Source organism: Myotis daubentonii, chromosome 13, assembly GCF_963259705.1.
Source record: "Myotis daubentonii chromosome 13, mMyoDau2.1, whole genome shotgun sequence".
Lineage (NCBI taxonomy): Eukaryota > Metazoa > Chordata > Mammalia > Chiroptera > Vespertilionidae > Myotis > Myotis daubentonii.
Window position 1 is genome coordinate 24,953,428 of NC_081852.1, and position 17,848 is coordinate 24,971,275.

Genomic DNA, 17,848 nt, shown 5'->3' on the forward strand with positions numbered 1-17,848 from the left:
TGAATTTTGGTGAGTTTCTGACTCAGTTTCCAGATTTTTAAAAATGAAGTAATTTCTGTTGATTTTACTGTGATTCTTTTGTTTTCTATATTCTGTTGGTCAATGAAAAGCAATAGTTGAAAACCCTTTAACACCTCTGTGAACCTAAAGAAAGAATAATAACCTAAATAGAATGGCTTTTAGGCAGACTGCTGCCTAGACTTGGGTAGGTAGGTGATCTTTAGAAGTTTGTTCTACTACAAGTACTCCTGGTAATATCGCCCATGGTGGGCAGCTTCTAAATCTTGTGAAGCAGCTTCAGAAGGGAGGATAGAAGGGAGAGACAGAACTGTTGAAAATATAATGCTCTAATGTACATGGTCAAGGGTTCTAACAAATTCCCAAAGTCTCTCCATATATCACTGAGAACTGCATTATTAGAACTATAAATGTGTAGTGATATCAACTATTTGGCATTAAAAACAGACCTTGCTATATTAACTTACGGTTTGTCACTTTTATCTCTTTATGAGAATAACAGTATAAAGATCTCCAATTGGCCCTTTAGCCTAGAACTCCTAAATACTCACCACATGGTCAAGGTTGACATGAATGAACAGCTGTGGAGCCTAGGCCCCCGCCACTCCCCCCCCCCCCCCCGCCTGCTGTCATTTTGAAAAGAATCAAGATTCAGCACCTAGTGGGCCCTCCACCCTCAATGCTATGAGTCTGTGGGTCTCCAGAAACATTAACTGCACTTTGTGTAAGTCCATGGGCAAGTTTGAATATTGAGATCTAGTTGGAAAAAATAGCAGCCAATACAACATAAGCTGGAATCATTAGAAAAGCTAAAGTAAGGTTTTTGTTTTTTTAAATGCTTCCAGTTCAAGTCAAAATGAAGGTGTCTGTTAAGTCTCACAAGCTTTCAAAGCTGTGGATATTTTGCTGGTTTTGGGGGAAGGGGAGAAGAATCTATAATAAGCATGTTCCTTGGAAAAAAAATCCTGGTTAAGTTTATGAGCTATTAAGTTAGTTTAAATTTTAATGATACTGAATATTCATCTTGCTTCTGTTCTGGGGCTCCACTGGACATACATAGAATTCTTGAGAATTATCAATGATATCATAAATCACTTGAGATTTGATGGCGGCTGCACAATCATTGTTCTTAATCCACTCCAGGACCAAGTTCATGAGTAGATGCTGAAGCAGGGAAGTGTGTGGTACCCGGAGTTGTTTCTGGCCTGCACTTTGTACTCCAGGACCGAGGGGCACTCTCTGAGGGCAAACCCCCAGCAGGTCATCACAGATGATCAGCTCTGACCCCCGCAGAGCCAACCATCAAAAATGCGCACCATCAAAAACCACCCCAACCCTGGAAACGTTGACTTGGGTAGGAGGTTTGAGGACATGCCACAAACCAGCACAGCTCCCTTGACATCAGGGGTAAAGTCAACTCCACACCTTACACAGACTCTTGGCACAGTAATACACATAGGAGGGGTCTGGGCTGAGGGTCCAGGTGCTTGGGTCTAGAATTTTTGTATAACTCCCACGTTTAGGGTGGACGATATTCACAGTCCCAAACTTCTTGGCTTCTCTGAGGCTTTCGCTCAGCGGTTCTCAACCTGGGGGTCGCGACCCCTTTGGCGGTCAAAGGACCTTTTCACAGAGGTCGCCTAAGACCATCCTGCATATCAGATATTTACATTATGATTCATAACAGTAGCAACATTGAGGAGGAAACTGGTCTTGCAAGGCATGTCAGGCCATAAAAACTGAACAATGCATTGCGGGGGGGGGGGGGGGGGGGGAAGGTCTTTATCTCTGGCCCCAGGACATTTCATCTGATAAGACCTGGGAACCCCCAACACCTGGGGGCCTTCCTGTAAGCCCACAAAGGGGCGGAACCATATCTGCAAGACAAAGACCCCAGAAGATTATAAAAAGCAAAGCCTCTGTATGTTACTTCACTCTGATTTGGAAATTATTTCCCAGAGTCCACTAGTCACTAGTGTTATTAAATGGGTCCCTCCCTTTCTCTAGGAAGCGTGCTTGGCATTTCTTTGCTCTTCTGTAACAACATTACAGTTTTGAAGTAGCAACGAAAATAATTTTATGGTTGGGTCACAACATGAGGAACTGTATTTAAAGGGCCAGAAGGTTGAGAACCACTGCTTTAGCTGACCAAGCTCCAGTCACCACATAGTCCACACACCTTCCTGCTTTCAGTCAATCAGGTTTAAGGGGACAACAGTGAACTGAGCCAGACCACCTCCTTGCACAAAAATCTCCTTAGGGTGGTTGTCCAGAAGGGCTAATTCCAGCACAAGATTCTCTGTGATTTTAAGAATCTTAGGAAAATCTGATGACCTGTGGCTCATTTCAAAAACATAGTTTAATAATTCTTTTTGTATCTCTAACAACACCAGGCGGCAGCCTGGTGGGCCGGCCGGAAATGGACCACTTGTCTTGAGGCATCCTTGATGCTGCAGGCACTGCTGCGGCCAGCCAGAGGGAGAGAACTGAGCGCGTGGGCTGTGGGCTGCGGGCTGCGCGAGTCTCTGCCATGTGTTTTTTAAAAACTTAAAGTTATGCTTTATATGAATTATTGGTGCTGGGTCACAAATGGAAAATAATGAAATGGGAGGAATATTAATAGCCACTATGGCAATAATAATTCTTGTAAATGATTGTTGATTTCAAGTACCATTTTTAGTGCAGACCAAATGTAAATTACCCACCTTCAGAAAAAATAATTCCTTTACATAGGAATTATTTGTACATAGATAACCTATTTAAAGAAAATATGGCATTTAAAATTAGCATTTGGTAAACTAAAGCTACACAGGCAGCTGGTGAAATAGATTTAATCGGTAAATGTGTCATCATAATTTGTATTTGTTAAGTACAATGTATCCAGTTTAAAATTTATTTTACAAAAGAGTCCTTCAGAAGTTTTGCCATCTTCCCAGTGGATTCTTATATATTTCATAGTTTTTCCAAGATAAACATGTACCAGGTGATAGTGGATGAGTGTAACATGTAGCCCATTCATCTAGGACAGTGGTCGGCAAACTCATTAGTCAACAGAGCCAAATATCAACAGTACAACGATTTAAATTTCTTTTGAGAGCCGAATTTTTTAAACTTAAACTATATAGGTAGGTACATTGTTATTAACTTAATTAGGGTACTCCTAAGGCTTAGGAAGAGCCACACTCAAGGGGCCAAAGAGCCGCATGTGGCTCACGAGCCGCATGTGGCTCACGAGCCGCAGTTTGCCGACCACGGATCTAGGGTAAGGGTTTACTGCTTGAGTAAGAATTACTGCTTGCACTGGCAAAATAATAAAAATAAAAAAAATCTTGATTGTAATAAGGTTCATTCAGTCCTAATATTCTCATAAATATACAGTGTCCTAATAACTATGAGTCATTAATTCATTAACATATTCAATAGTAATTATTGCAGTTTGTAAGTGTCAGGCATATTCTAAGTGCTGGGGAGAGTGTGGTGAACAAAACTGACTCTGTCCTGCCCTAGCTGGTTTGGTTCAGTGGATAGAGCCTTGGCCCTCAGATTAAAGGGTCCTAGGTTTCATTCTGATGAAGGGCATGCACCTCAGTTGCAGCCTGGATCCCTGGCCCTGGTCAGGGCAAGTGCAGGAGGCATGCAAATAATCAATGTGTCTCTCTCACATTGATGTTTCTCTCTGTCTCTCCCCCTCTCTCCTACTCTCTCTAAAAATCAATGGAAAAATATCCGCCTCGGGTGAGAACTAACAACAACAAAAAGTGACTTAGTCCTTTACCCTCCTAGAATTTCTAGTCTATTTGTTAGGGAAGATCTACATCAGTTAATTGCAAAAAGGAATTTATACTTATTAGCTGCAATAAGCATTGTGAGTGCTATGAGTACGGGAAGGCTTCTTGGCAGAAGCATCATCATTGGAAATAAAATGATAAGAATGAGGAGGAAATAACCAGAGTAAGACTATAGGGACTGGGGAATAGGAAGAGAATTTTGAGTTGAGATATCAACATAAACAGAACCCCCTGAAGGGGGAGGGAATGGCATGTTTAAAAATCAGGGAATGTTTAAAGGTTGGAGCACAAATAGTTACAAGGGAGCCTGAGGTGGAGCTGGAGGCATGGTTAAGGCAGAGGCCAAATGATGGCCTTAACATATAAGACCTTTGGGAGCTTTAAGGATGTAAGGGCTTGAGTCCTGTTAAAATCTTTCAAAGGGAAAACATTGATGGGTTTTAAAGAGGGGCTCCTTGTTGATGTTTTTGTTAATCCTCACTCAACGGTATTTTTCCATTAATTTTTTTAGACAGAGTGGAAGGGAGGGAGAGAGAAACATCGATGTGAGGGAGATACATTGATTGACTCATGTACATAGGAGCTGGGGATCTAGTGTGCAACTGAAGTATATGCCCTTGACCAGAATTGTACTCAGGGCCCTTCAGTTCATGGACCCATGCTCTATCCACTTAGCCAAACTGGCTAGGGCTCTAGTGGTTCATTGATATTAAACTCAAGTTCCTCTGTACCAAGAATGCAAAGAAATTAACTTACATTCTGTATAAGACTGTGCCTCTTCTATTATTGTCTGATAGTCTTCTTTTGTGTCTGACACTGCTCTTGTCCTACATTTTTTTGGCTGGGATATTGTGTTTTGTTTTTTGGGGTTTTTTTGTACATGGGTTCTTTTTATTTAATATCTGCTAATCTAATAATTTAAGAACATTTTGTTTCTTTTTGTGCTACCAGTTTATTTTAAGTTTCTTGGCATAAAACATTGTTTAATAACATTCTATAAGTTGTAGGTGTACGACTTCATATCATCTGTATATTTCATTGGGTTCATGCACTACCCAAAGTCTAGTCTTTTATCATCATACTAGAGGCCTGGTGCACAAAATAGTGCATGGGTGGGGTTCCTCCACCTGGCCCGTGATCGTGGCCGATCGGGGCCCTCTCGCCCAGTCCCCGAGGGAGGTTGGCCACCTGGGGAGGGACCGCGGAAGGGCTCCAGGGCATGTCCAACCTTGTCTCACCCAGTCCCTATCAGCTGGACCCCAGCAGCAAGCTAACCTATCAGTTGGAGTGTCTGCCCCCTGGTGGTCAGTGCATGTCATAGCAAATGGTCACCCAGTCGACTGTCTGCTGCCTGGTGGTCAGTGCATGTCATAGTGAGCGGTTGAGCGGCTTTAGCATATCATTAGCATATTACGCTTTGATTGGTTGAACTAGTCGACCGGACACTTACCATACTAGGCTTTTATTATATAGGACTAGAGGCCCAGTGCACAAAAATTTGTGCACTCGGGGGTGGGAGAGGTCCCTCAGCCCGGCCTGTGCCCTCTCGCAGTCTGGGACCCCTCAGGGGATGACCACTTGCTGGCTGAGGCCTGCTACCCAGGAGATTGGGCCTAAGCTGGCAGTCAGACATCCTTCTGGCAGCCTGGCAGCCCTCGGGGGATGTCCACTTATCAGCAGGGAGCAGACCTAAGCTGCAGTCGGACATCATTAGCTCTGCTGAGGAGGCAGGAGAGGCTCCCACCACCACCGCTGTACTGGCAGCCATCAGCCTGGCTTGTGGCTGAGCAGAGCTCCCCGTTGTGGGAGCGCACTGACCACCAGTGGGCAGCTCCTTCATTGAGCGTCTGCCCCCTGGTGGTCAGTGTGTGTCATAGTGACCAGTCATTCCCAGTCTTTCTGCTGTTAGGGTCAGTTTGCATATTACCCTTTTACTATATAGGATAGAGTTCTGGTGCATGGGTGGGGGCCAGCTGGTTTGCCCTGAATGGTGTCCTGGATCAGGGTGGGGGTCCCCACTGGGGTTCCTGGCCAGCCTGGATGAGGGGCTGAGGGCTGTTTTCAGGCTGCTTGCACCCCCTTCAGGGTGGGGGTCCCCACTGGGGTGCCTGGCCAGCCTGGATGAGGGGCTGAGGGCTGTTTTCAGGCAGGCCAAGCCTGTAACTGAAGCTCCCAGTCTCTCCTTTTTTTCTTTTTTTTTTATTCTGGGATTTATTTACCTTCTGTAATTGAAACTTTGTTGCGGCTCCAGCTCCGAGGCTGACTGGCTGAAAGCAGGTATCTGGGGTTTGTTTAGCTTCTATAATTCCAACATTGTTGCTTAGACTGGAGCTCAGAGCCGGGCTGCGGCAGGCGGGGAACCTTGGCTTCCTCCATCACTGGAGCAAGCAAGCCTCATGTTCGCTTCAGCTGCCTGTCTGCCGGCAGCCATCTTGGTTGGCAGTTACTTTGCATATCACCCTGATTAGCCAATGGGAAGCGTAGCGGAGGTATGGTTAATTACCATGTTTGTCTATTATTAGATAGGATGTTTGACTCCCTTTAACCTCTTCACCCTCTCCTCACATCCCTTCCCGTGGTGTGTTGGTATCTGTGAATTTATTTTGCTTGTTCATTTGTTACTTTTTGTTTTATATCCCACATGAATGAAGTCATGTGGCACTTGCCCTTTTCCATTTGACTTATTTCATTTAGCATCATACTCTCAAGATCCATCCTTGTTGTCACAAATGGCTGAGTAATGTTCATTGTATATATGTACCACATGTTCTTTATCTAACATTGATCAAAGAACACGTAGGTTGTTTCATGTCTTGGCCATTGTGAATAATGCTGCAGTGAACATAGGGCTACATATATCTTTTTGAATAAATATTTTCACATTTTTCAGGTAGATAAGCCAGAAAAGGGATTATTGCATCATGTGGTAGCTCTATTCTTAATTTTTTGTGGACGCTTTATACTATTTTTTCATAGAACCTGCACCAATTTACATTCCCACCAGCAGTGTATAAGGGTTATGTTTTCTCTATATCCTCTCCAACACTTATTATTTCCTGTCTTATTGACAATACCCATTCTAACAGGTGTGAGATGGTATCTCAGTGTGGTTTTGATTCTCATTTTCCTTATAGCTAGGGAAGTAGAACATATTTTCATATATCTTTTGGCCATCTGTATGTCTCGGGAAAAGTAGCTGTTCAGATCCTCTACCTATTTTTTAATTGGATAGTTTGTTTTTCTGTTGTTGGGTTGTATGTGTTCTGTATATATTTTGATATTATCCCTTTATCAGAGGTATTGTTTGTGACAAAACAGTACTTATTTAATAGGGTCTGCGAGAGAATTCAATAAAATAATGTCTATAGATCTAGTGCTTGGTACATTTTAAGTAAACTATTAACATTTGATATTATTGCTGTTATGTTATTGCTATTCGTTAGCCTTTGCTTCTCCTCCACATAGTCTTAAAAATTTGGCCATGGTTTTACATATTAATTCAGAATTAATATTGTCTTAGTTCTTTTTTTTTTAAATTGACTTTTAGAGAGAGAGTAAGGGAGAGGGAAAAGAGACATCAGTATGAGAGAGAAACATTGATGGGCTGCCTCCAGTCTGCCCCCTTACCGGTTATTGAGACTGCAACTGAGGCATGCGTCCTAAACAAGAATCAAATCAGCAACCTTTTGGTATACCAGATGATGTCCAACCAACTGGGCCACACCAGGCGGGGCATCTATTAGCTTTTTTTTCTCTTTAACCTGAGTATTTCCGGCCTGTAGGGTCAAGGAGGTGGGAATAGGGAACAATTTTTTGAGTAGAGAAATTTCCTAATTGAGGCATAATGCTTATCTTATAAAGAGTTACAGGTATATCTTTTCCTTTCATCTCTCCAGTGGCATATGTCTATGAGCTAACATGCAGCACCCTGTCCCTACCAGAGGACTGATTACGTATATCTGCTTTCATAATGATAGGCACCGGCTCCCACCCTGCTGACTCTGATGTGCTCCCTGCCCATGCTGAAGTGCTGGTGCTCATGCATTTCTTGTCCACTATTTTGAATAGCACTGCCCTACTCCCACCCACATTACTATTTAACTGTTTCATGCACAATATAACCTATATCAACATTAAAAAATTCTCCACTTAATTACAGTATCAAGAACCCACAGGAATCAGTATCTTCTATTCCTCCACAATTCGTTATAAAAAGTAAAGTTTTTCTTAAATGGATTGTATGTTTACATTGATTTAGCAGTGGGAATAGTAAATTTTCATGAATTTGGAAGCCACTGACTTTGACTTTAGTTTCTTTCTCTAAGAACAAATGTTTAATATACATATTAATAGAGCAAAAAAGATGTTTTACTTTTGAATGGTTGAAGAAAAATGTTTTTTTCATATACTTGTAACAAGCAGTCCACTTGTTATTTATAAATTATCACACTTAATTAAAAATGTGCTTATCACACATGATTCTTACCTATTTAATAAAGGGCCTAAAAATCTTTTAATTCACAGCCCAGCTTCAATAGTAGCTATCTGCAATTATTATGGGTCCACAAACTTCCGTATCTTTCAATCGTTATTTGATGTAGAGATGTAGATTCGCACACAATTGACTGACACCTCCCTATAATCAGGTACAAGAAAGTCAAGTTTCATTTTTTAACTATTTAGATGAGTGTGAATGAGCGACTCATGTAAATCATTTAAGCTCATCCCTTTAGTGCTTGCTGGTGTGGTTCTTCTAACGCAAGCCTTGTGCTTCTCCGTATGTTTTGTTAACCTCTAGAGTTCTGACTGCATAAGGTTAAATCTGTATCTCATGCCCCATGCTTTCTAGCGAGTTCATTTAGCTCTGTTTCCTTCAGGCTGTTGGAAGGAGGAGTTAATATCCTCAGCCTTCTAACATCAGGCATTGGAAAGGATCATCATGCCCATCTCTCACATTACTAACTCTCTAAGCCAGACTGCAAGAAATATTACAGGCAACAGATAGTTTCGTTTTCAATTCCGACACCCATTATTTGATGTTTACAGGCCATTTCTAATTCTGCATCCAAAATTTATGGTTGGTTCTGCCGATTATCATCAAAACAATCTCCTGCAACTCAGCTGCGCTTCACCACGAGCTTTGCGCTGCTTTATCAGTCTTCCCTGACGTCTAGGACTGATATATAGCACCACGTCCAAATCACCCCAGTCCAGAGAGCCGGGGTTTATTACTCCCTAGATGCCTGTCTCACCTACTGCATAGGCCAGTTTGCACAGGCTCAGTGAGAGGGAATGTTGACCCTTGGGAAAGAGAGCAGAGGTCATTAAGTAAAAACTTAGCATTTGAGACTCGGAACCCAACTAAGCCAAACTAGATGGTATCATTTCATTAAGCTAAGTTTACTGAGTTTTGTTCAGTGCTAAATAAGAATGAAGCAAAGGTGTAACCTAGTCTCCCTTGCAAATTGAAGTTGTAGAGTGGAGTATAGCTCTAGCCAGTTTGGCTCAGTGGATAGAGCATCGGCCTATAAACTGAAAGGTCCTGGATTTGATTCAGGTCAAGGGCATGTACCTTGGTTGCAGGCTCGATCCTGGACCCAGGTTGGGGTGCGTGTGGGAGGCAACCAATCGATGTATCTCTCTCATCCATGTTTCTCTGTCTCTCCCCCTCCCTTCTATTCTCTCTCTTAAAAAAAAAAAAAAGAGAGAGAGTGGAGTATAATTTCCTAAAGAGACAGTAAAATAGTGGCAGGAACTGCTTCAGATTCAGAGGCACATTTCAAATGGTTATTTTATTGTTTCCCTTTTGAATATAGAGTACTTAGTTTGCCTGTCAGATACCTGCGTGTTTTCTAGGCGCTGTTTCATAGCATTAATTAGAGCTACTGAAGGACCGCAGAAATCTCTGCATTGATTGTCTGTAGAAGAATGACTCACTAAATCTGCATTTTTGAAAGGATGTGGTAGCTCATGCATCTATTAACCATAGACCAGATGATCATTTATTTTAAATCTTGCTCATTGGGCTGAAGATGAGAATAACTTTTGCCACCAGTGCCTACCTACTTTTGTGCTTTTGTTGTGGCCTGTCACTTGCCCCTCCTCACTTCCAGAGAAACTAAAACCAACAAAAGTCGACAAGGGGGCTGGGCTTGGTCATAAGCAGGCTTCCTATTTCTTCCTCCTTAAGTTGAAGACTGTTCAGTGCTTCCCTGAGACTTCGCCTTCTGCCATGGAGCAGTAACAGGACAGAGAGAAAAAATAGAGGAAAACCCACAAGTGACAGGGCTGTGAATGAGTCCGCCCCACTTTTTGTCTAACTTCCCTCACCAGGTAAGTTGCTCAGGACTAACAACTGGAAATATTCCTCCTGTAGTGTTTCTTTCTGGGAAGTGAACTAAAAAATGTCCTTTATGTAGGGAAATATAACCAGAAGGCAATACGTACTCCCAACTCCAGTTGGTATGTGGAGATCAGATCTGGAAGGGACCCCAAGAGGTCTGTCTGTTCCTGTACCCCATTTTACAGAAGAGGGAACTGAGCCCCATAGATTCAATGTGATTTTCCCGGTTCATACATCCAATAAGTGAAAATGTTAGGACTTAGACCCTGTCCTCTGAACCACTTAGTAGATTTTTTTCCCCCTCCACATCAGTATTCTGAATGAAAAAAGAAACTTAAAAAGATATATTTGGAATTAGTCTTAGAACGATTGCTTTAAATAGAGGAGGGATTTCTTCAAAGTTGCATTGTGAATTTTAAATTTGTGTCATTCTAGGTGAGTTTGAGACAACACTCTGAAGCTGGTTCAGTGCCCTTAGGTTTTCTCCCTTGTGATGCCCTTTTCCCCCTGACTGACTCAAGCACTGTCCTCTGGAGTGCTCTCTGTGACTGGTCAATATTCTTCATTTTCCCAAACGAGTCTCCTTCTTCCTACTCTCCTTTCCCAACAACAAAATAGCCAACACATGTAAATAAGGACTGTAGCTCAGTGGTTGAGCTTGGACCTTTGAGCCAGGAGATCACTGGTTCGATTCCCAGACAGGGCACATGTTGCAGGCCCAATCCCCAGTGTGGGACTTGCAGGAGGCAGCCAATCAATGATTCTCATCACTGATGTTTCTATTTGTCTCTCCTTTTCCTTTCCTCTCTGAAATCAATAAAACTATTTTTTTAAAAAGTAGGATATTCAAAAAGAAGGTAAAATAAAGCAATTATACTTTTAGCTCCTACTGTCCCTTTTATACGGTGGGCTAAATTCTTTCCCTCATCCTGGGTGAAAAGGCATGCAGTCACAAAACTTTTCCAGTCATCTTAGGTCTTTTGTGTTATCCCCTCTTTTCTAATCAGTTATTAGAAATATAATTGTCAAAACTCCCATCTTTATTTAAATTGAACTCCAATTTCCCACAGTGTAGGCCTGTTGCAGGAAGGAGATCAATAGTTGGGAATGAGATGTTTTTGGCCTTCTATTTCTTTTTCTACCTCTTTCTGGCGTGGAGCAAGGGGAAGGAGGAGAGGTAAGGGGAACAGGCTCTAGATTCGCTGTTTTGGGTAGGGTCCCAGCAAGAGAAACATGGTGCACCAATCTAGTAATTTGAGAAGACTGTATATATTAAAGGGATTTTTTACATAGTTGTGGGCAAGGCTCAGGAGAACCAACAAGGGTAGACCAAGACCCTGGGCTGGCAACTTCCCAGAGCCCACACATCCCGAGGCCTGAGGGAGCAAGCTGCATGAAGGCTGCCTGTCAGGAGCTGGGGTTTTCAGGAGAGGAACATAGTAAATTTACAGCCACTCCTCAGAGGCATAGCCTTGCTCCCTCTCACCCTCGGGCCTCCTGATGGCCACACCCACTGAAAGCAGGGAACAGGGAGCATCTCTAGGACTTTTGGGCTGTGGGGGCAGAGTGTGGCGAAAATGGTGGAGAGCGAATCTGGAGGGGCCGGTGGGAAAACCTGACCCAGGTGCCTTTGCGGGCTCTCTATTTCACCAGCAGTTCACTACATATGTGTGATTGTTTCTTCTGCAGCCGACTGCTTATTCTTAAAGCCCAGCAGTTTATAGAACTCCTCTCAGCTTAGCTTTACTTACTGATCTAGGCAGTGATCTTGGAAAAAAAACAAGATGACCCCAGACCAGCTATCTTTTGCAGGAGGCCCCTATCTGGACCACAGTAAATGTTCAGACATTGGAGTTCAGTCACCTCTCCTGCCTGTTCATCAGCAAACTAGCCAGCCACCTCACCAAGGAGATTTCTCAGGAGAGAGTTTACACTTACTCACTGAATCTCAGCTGCCAGGCCCTCATATTGTGCTGTCTAAATGGTCCCATTGAAGTCTCTCTTTCCAGACTCATGTGGGCGAGGGTGTAGGGAGAAGGGTGGGGATCCCAGATTAGCATTGGCCATTTCTCTTCAGAAAAACTTCCCCAGTCACCACACATTCCAACCTTTATAGAAGAGAGTTTCAGAGTCATGTAACTCGTCTTTAATTATGTCTGTTGAAAATCATTATCTTGTTCTAGCTCATCACTGTGAAATGCCCTATGTGTATCTTGGTGGTTTAGCTAAAGCAAAACATTTTGAATGAAATAGAGAGAAATGGAAAGTTTCAGACATTGGGTAGGGTTTGGGAGTGCGGGGATGTGGGGAAGGAGAGAATATTTCGAGCAGGTATCATTGGTGACTCTCAATGTACACCAATTACATCATGTAAGTATTTATTCTGGCTGCACATAGTTAGATCCTGTTTATGTTTTTTTCTGTTGAAGATGTATACACAAATTCAGTTTTATAACAAATAATACTTTTAATAGGTTAACTAGGCTTCCTATAAAATAGAATATACTTAAAGAGAATATACTTATTCTCTTTATTTGAAAAGAAATTTTAATTTTAAAGGAAATTATAACCTGCTAATTTATTTTATCATTTTAAATTAATTTTAGAGAGATAGAGGAAGAGAGAGAGAAACATTGATTTGTTGTCCCACTCATTCATGAATGTATTGCTTGATTCTGTGCCCTGACTGGGGACAGAACCTGTAACCTTGGCATTTCAAGATTATGCTCCAACCAACTGAGCTTGTCCAGTCAGGGCCTAAAAGAAAAATTTCAGAATCCAACTTTATTTAAAGAGGAATCTATTTAATTTCTCTTCATTCTACAGAATCTGAAACTCTTTGAATTATGAACCTGAAAGTATTCATTGAAAATAGCAATGCTAGAAAGAATTTATTTTAATCAGGAAAGAATAAATCCATTGTATTCTTATTTTATAACTAGAGGCCCAGTGCATGATTTTCATGCACTGGGGGAGGGAGTCCCTCAGCCCAGCCTGTGCCCTCTCACAGTCCAGGAGCCCTTGGGGATGTCCGACTGACGACTTAGGCAGTCGAACATCCTTAATGCTGCCGTGGAGGCGGGGAGGCTCCTGCAACCACTGCTGCACTTGCCAGCGTGAGCCTGGCTGAGCGGTACTCCCCCTGTGGAAGTGCACTGACCACCAGGGGCAGCTCCTGCATTGAGCATCTGGCCCCCTGGTGGTCAGTGCGCATCTTAGCGACTGGTCGATCTGCTGTTTGGTCAATTTGCATATTAGCCTTTTATTATATAGGATGTTAAAAGTGAACCTGTTATCAAGACACAGGTTGCAGTTGATGGTGAAAGTGAAAATAATAATCAGAATGTTGAAATCTATCTAGTCTAGATTTCACATATATGGGCCATGATAAAACTTTGTTAGTCTCCAAACTCTAGAAAGCTCTTTGAACTTTATAAAGTGCACTGTCTGTGAAGTTTGCAACTGAGTATAATTAAATTAGAAAACCTGGCGTTGGAAACAAAAAGAGTGGGAATTAGACTTAAGAAACTGGAGGAATGGCAGAAGACAAAATTTTAATGAGACAAGTGTTGTTCCAATAGTTTACCTCGCAAAGCATTATATGGACAGAAACATTGCTAGAGAACAGCAGTTCTATTTAAAAGATGGAAAATGATTTATTTGATCTATGTGTATAATGCCATATCATTGCTTATTAGACTCTGGAGTGATTTTGAATATAAAACAAGAGTTTTTGCCAAAAGAGCTCAAGGTATAATTGATAACATAAAACATTGAATTCTTCCACTTCCTTGCAGATGCTCTTATATCAGCATCACAGATGATTTCTTCATGATAGGCACTCTCCAGAAACTGATTGCTGGGTCATGACTTACAAAATCAAAAGGATTTCCAGAATAAGCCACCACACCTTCTGAAATATGCTAAGAACCTCTAACAATGACTAAATAATGGGATTTTGAAAGTTGAAATGTCAGTAAAAACATAATGTAAAATTTAACCATTAATTGAAATCAGAGGATTTATAAACTTTGGCCTGGATATCTATATTTTGTCTACATGAAGGTTATACTATTTTCAATGACTCAGTAAAAAAATCTCTACAATCCTTCTATTGATCATAAGCAAATCCTCCTCAAATAGATCAATATCATGTTTCATATGTTTATTCACATATCAGTCAATCATTTTAAAACATTTATTCAAATCAATAAATATTAAGCTTACGTGGCCAAGAACTACTATGAATATAGCAATGAATAACATAGTTTATGCTTTCTACCCTCTGTCATCTTGAAACTATTATTGTTGCTAACTAGAGGCCCGGTGCATGAAATTCATGTGCAGTGTGGTCCCTAGGCCTGGCTGGCAATCGAAACGTGAGTGTCTGGCATGTAAGGGCAGGTCCCTGCTGACCCTGGGCCCTAGGGCAGCACCTGGGCCTCCTGGCCCCCATGCACCCCCTTCCACCTGAGTCACAGCACCCGAGTCCCCACACGGAGATGCAGTGAGCATGGCCAGATGCGGGGGCTGGGGAATAGCATGGGCCTCTGGGCCACCCACCGGCGCTGCTCAGAAGCCAGGCGGGCAGAACACTCTCTCCTGGCTGGCCTCACAGACCGGCTCCTGCGCAAACTGTTGTCTGTGTTCCAGCTCACCCAGAAGAGGCTGCGTGGGTGCGGGGTGGGCTCCTCGCGGGCACCCAGCACCTGAGCACCTGCTGCCAGCGCAGTTTCGCTGATGCCTGCTGTGCTCCGTGCCTCCCCCTGGTGGTCAGCACACATCATAGCGAGTGGTTGAACTCTCGGTCTCCTGGTGAAATTCCTGGTCGAACGACCACCCTAGGAGCCAATTTGCATAAAGACAGTCCTTAGGTTACATCGGACTCAACAGATGTCATTTCGTGGTTACGTCGCCATCTCCCATTTATTTATATAAAAAAAGTTCCGTCATTTTGATGTATGTACATATGTGCTTTATGTTTTTTATTATTTATTTACCACAAGTAAAGGTCAGGAATTATTTTCTTTCTTTTAATTTTTTTTTACTGTTTAACTTCATTCCTGCTGTGTCTGTGCTTCACGTGAGTGCCATAGGTGCTTATGTAGGTGAGTTCCGACTTATGGCGAAAATTATGTTACGTCACGCCATAGGAACAGATCTCCAACATAACCCGAGGACCTACTGTATTCGGCTTTCATTATATAGGATAATAAATATAATTTTTAAATGATAGTTACTACCTAATGCTTTATGTACCTTATCTTATATAATTTTCAAAACAACTTCTAGAACAGTATTGTCATCCTCATCTTAGTTTCCTATAGATGAGGAAACTAAGGCTAAACTTACATAATGACATGTGGTCATCTTGTTAATAAGAAGTCTTGGCACTAAGATACGAAGATCATCTATCTGATTCTCCTATTACAGCAACTTTTAATAGCAGTTTAACACAAATGTTATTTTAAATGCAATGCATTTGATATAAAATATCCTAACAAGCTGAGAAAATAAGCCCAGTTTCAAAAAAACAGAAATGATTTTAATGTCAATTCTGCAAATGACTGATTTAACCAGTTTCGATTGTGATAGCGGACAAATTTCTTATGTCAATTGTTTTAAACACTAAAGCAATGTATTTATTCAAACAGAAACAACAACAAAATACACACAGAGACACACAGAGAGTCTGACAGGTTCTGTATGATTCTATGTTAAATAAAAATATTATGTTACCATTAAATAAAGCCATCATTTTGTAAAACAAATTTAAAAAACAAAGGTAGAAAATGGAAATACTGTCCTAGCCGGTTTGGCTCAGTTGATAAGGTGTCAGCCTGAGGACTGAAGGGTCCTGGGTTTGATTCAGGTCCAGAGCATGTACCTTGGTTTCAGGCTTGCTCTCTGGCCCTGGTTGGGTCCCCGTGCAGGGCAACCAATAGATTTGTCTCTCTCACATTGATAGTTCTCTTTGTCTCTCTCCTTCCCTTCCACTTTCTTCAAAAGTCAATGGAAAAATGCCCTCAGGTAGCGATTAACAAAAAATGAAAAATAAAATGGAAATACTCTCAGATTAAAAACAAGTTTTTATGGTTAAATAACTACATTATATTTATTTTTGTATTTTCACCGCGTGAGTCCTGAAACACGTATTTAGGAACCATTAATGTACATAACATTTTTGGTTCCTGCCCTAGGTAAGTAAAACTTAGAATTCTGAACTTATTCCCTTCATTTAATAGTAACAATAGTATAGAAACAGTCACTGACCTAGGAACTGGTAAGCTCTGAAACCCATTACAGCCGGAGTCACAGCGTAGCTCAATGCTGAACCATGAATTAATTACTCCATCAATTAAATTCATAAACTCTTTTCAATTTCTTCTTATTAAGAACTATGTTGGGTCCAGAGTTTGCTGGACTTTAGTGGAGGACAAGAAACTAGGTCAGGAAGAGAGGGAAAATGGTAGTCCTGGAATGAGGCAAGTTACAAAACATCACAGGGTAAAGTAAAAATCATGAAAGAGCCAGTGATTTTAGGAAATAAAGTAACAACTTACTCCTGACTCTTCCATTCTCTTTCAAGGTTACCAGTTGGTCACTGGGGTGAATTTTTACATCTACACTTGCACATATATATGACTGATTTTCCATGGGATCATCTTTAAAAGAGAAGCTCATAGCTTATACCCATTTCTGAAATTCAAAGGAAATAAGTAACATCACCACTGAAACAATTTGAATTTTATTGCAGGGCCAACCTGGGAATGTTTCTTTTATGTTTGGTGCATATCGGTTGAAATCCTGTGACCTTTCATAAGCATCTCCGGTGTGAGAATACATCCATCAGGCTGTCCTGTTTCCCTTTCTGACTAGAATTCCAGGACTAAATGCTTTTAGAACTGGGAGGGACTCAGGGTCATATAGTTCGATGGCCTCCTTTTATAGAAGCAAAGTCTAAGGACAGGACAGGTAATTCAACTTAGTTAAGATCACCCAGGGAGTCTATTTCAGAACCCCCATTTTCTGATCCAAGGATTAAATTTCATACCAAGCCTTTCTTATAGGCAATAGTCTTTGAATAAAAACACTGATTGAATAGGTCATCTGACAGCTAACAGGATGGATGTTAACTACTTTTGTTAAAGAACATACACACTAATTTTATTAATAAAGCAGTTTGAATATTATTTACTATTAATAAAAGTGTGGTTAACATTTATTTATGTTATCCACAGCCATTAACTGAGTGCCAAAGACAGTAGTAGATACTAAGATTGCAGTTAAGACTTGACAGTTTATAAGATGAGGCAGAGTGTAAATTAAAGATAACAAAAGTGTCACAGTTATTATCTTTGAAATGTGCAGAGAAATTAGTGGAAACACAAATGAGAAGGGTTTTAATTTTTAAATTTAACTTTTTTTGTTTAGTGTGGTGTTGAAGAAGGTCAGAAAAATGATATAGAGAATGAGGCACTTGAACTGAGTCTTGAATTAATGACTCAAGAATTTCCTTTTGAATGAGAAGAGCTTAGGGAATTCCAGGATAAAGGTTTAGTGTGGAAAAACAGGGAAATCAGTCAGCAGGTGTAGTTCAGGAAATGCAAGTGTTAGTAACAATGGCGACACTATTGATAAGTACAATAATAACTGCTAACATTACTTGTGCCCTTCTATTTGCCAAAACTTGTACACT

At 41.3% G+C, this 17,848-nt stretch overlaps 1 protein-coding gene and 1 pseudogene across 1 annotated transcript in view; one reads left to right on the forward strand and one right to left on the reverse strand.

Annotated features, from left to right (window-relative positions):
- Positions 1-17,848, forward strand: part of CTNNA3 (catenin alpha 3) — a 1,315,594-nt gene that overhangs the window by 657,060 nt on the left and 640,686 nt on the right. The gene's annotated exons all lie outside the window — the stretch shown is intronic.
- On the reverse strand, positions 1,021-14,933 carry LOC132214603 (phosphoserine aminotransferase-like; annotated as a pseudogene).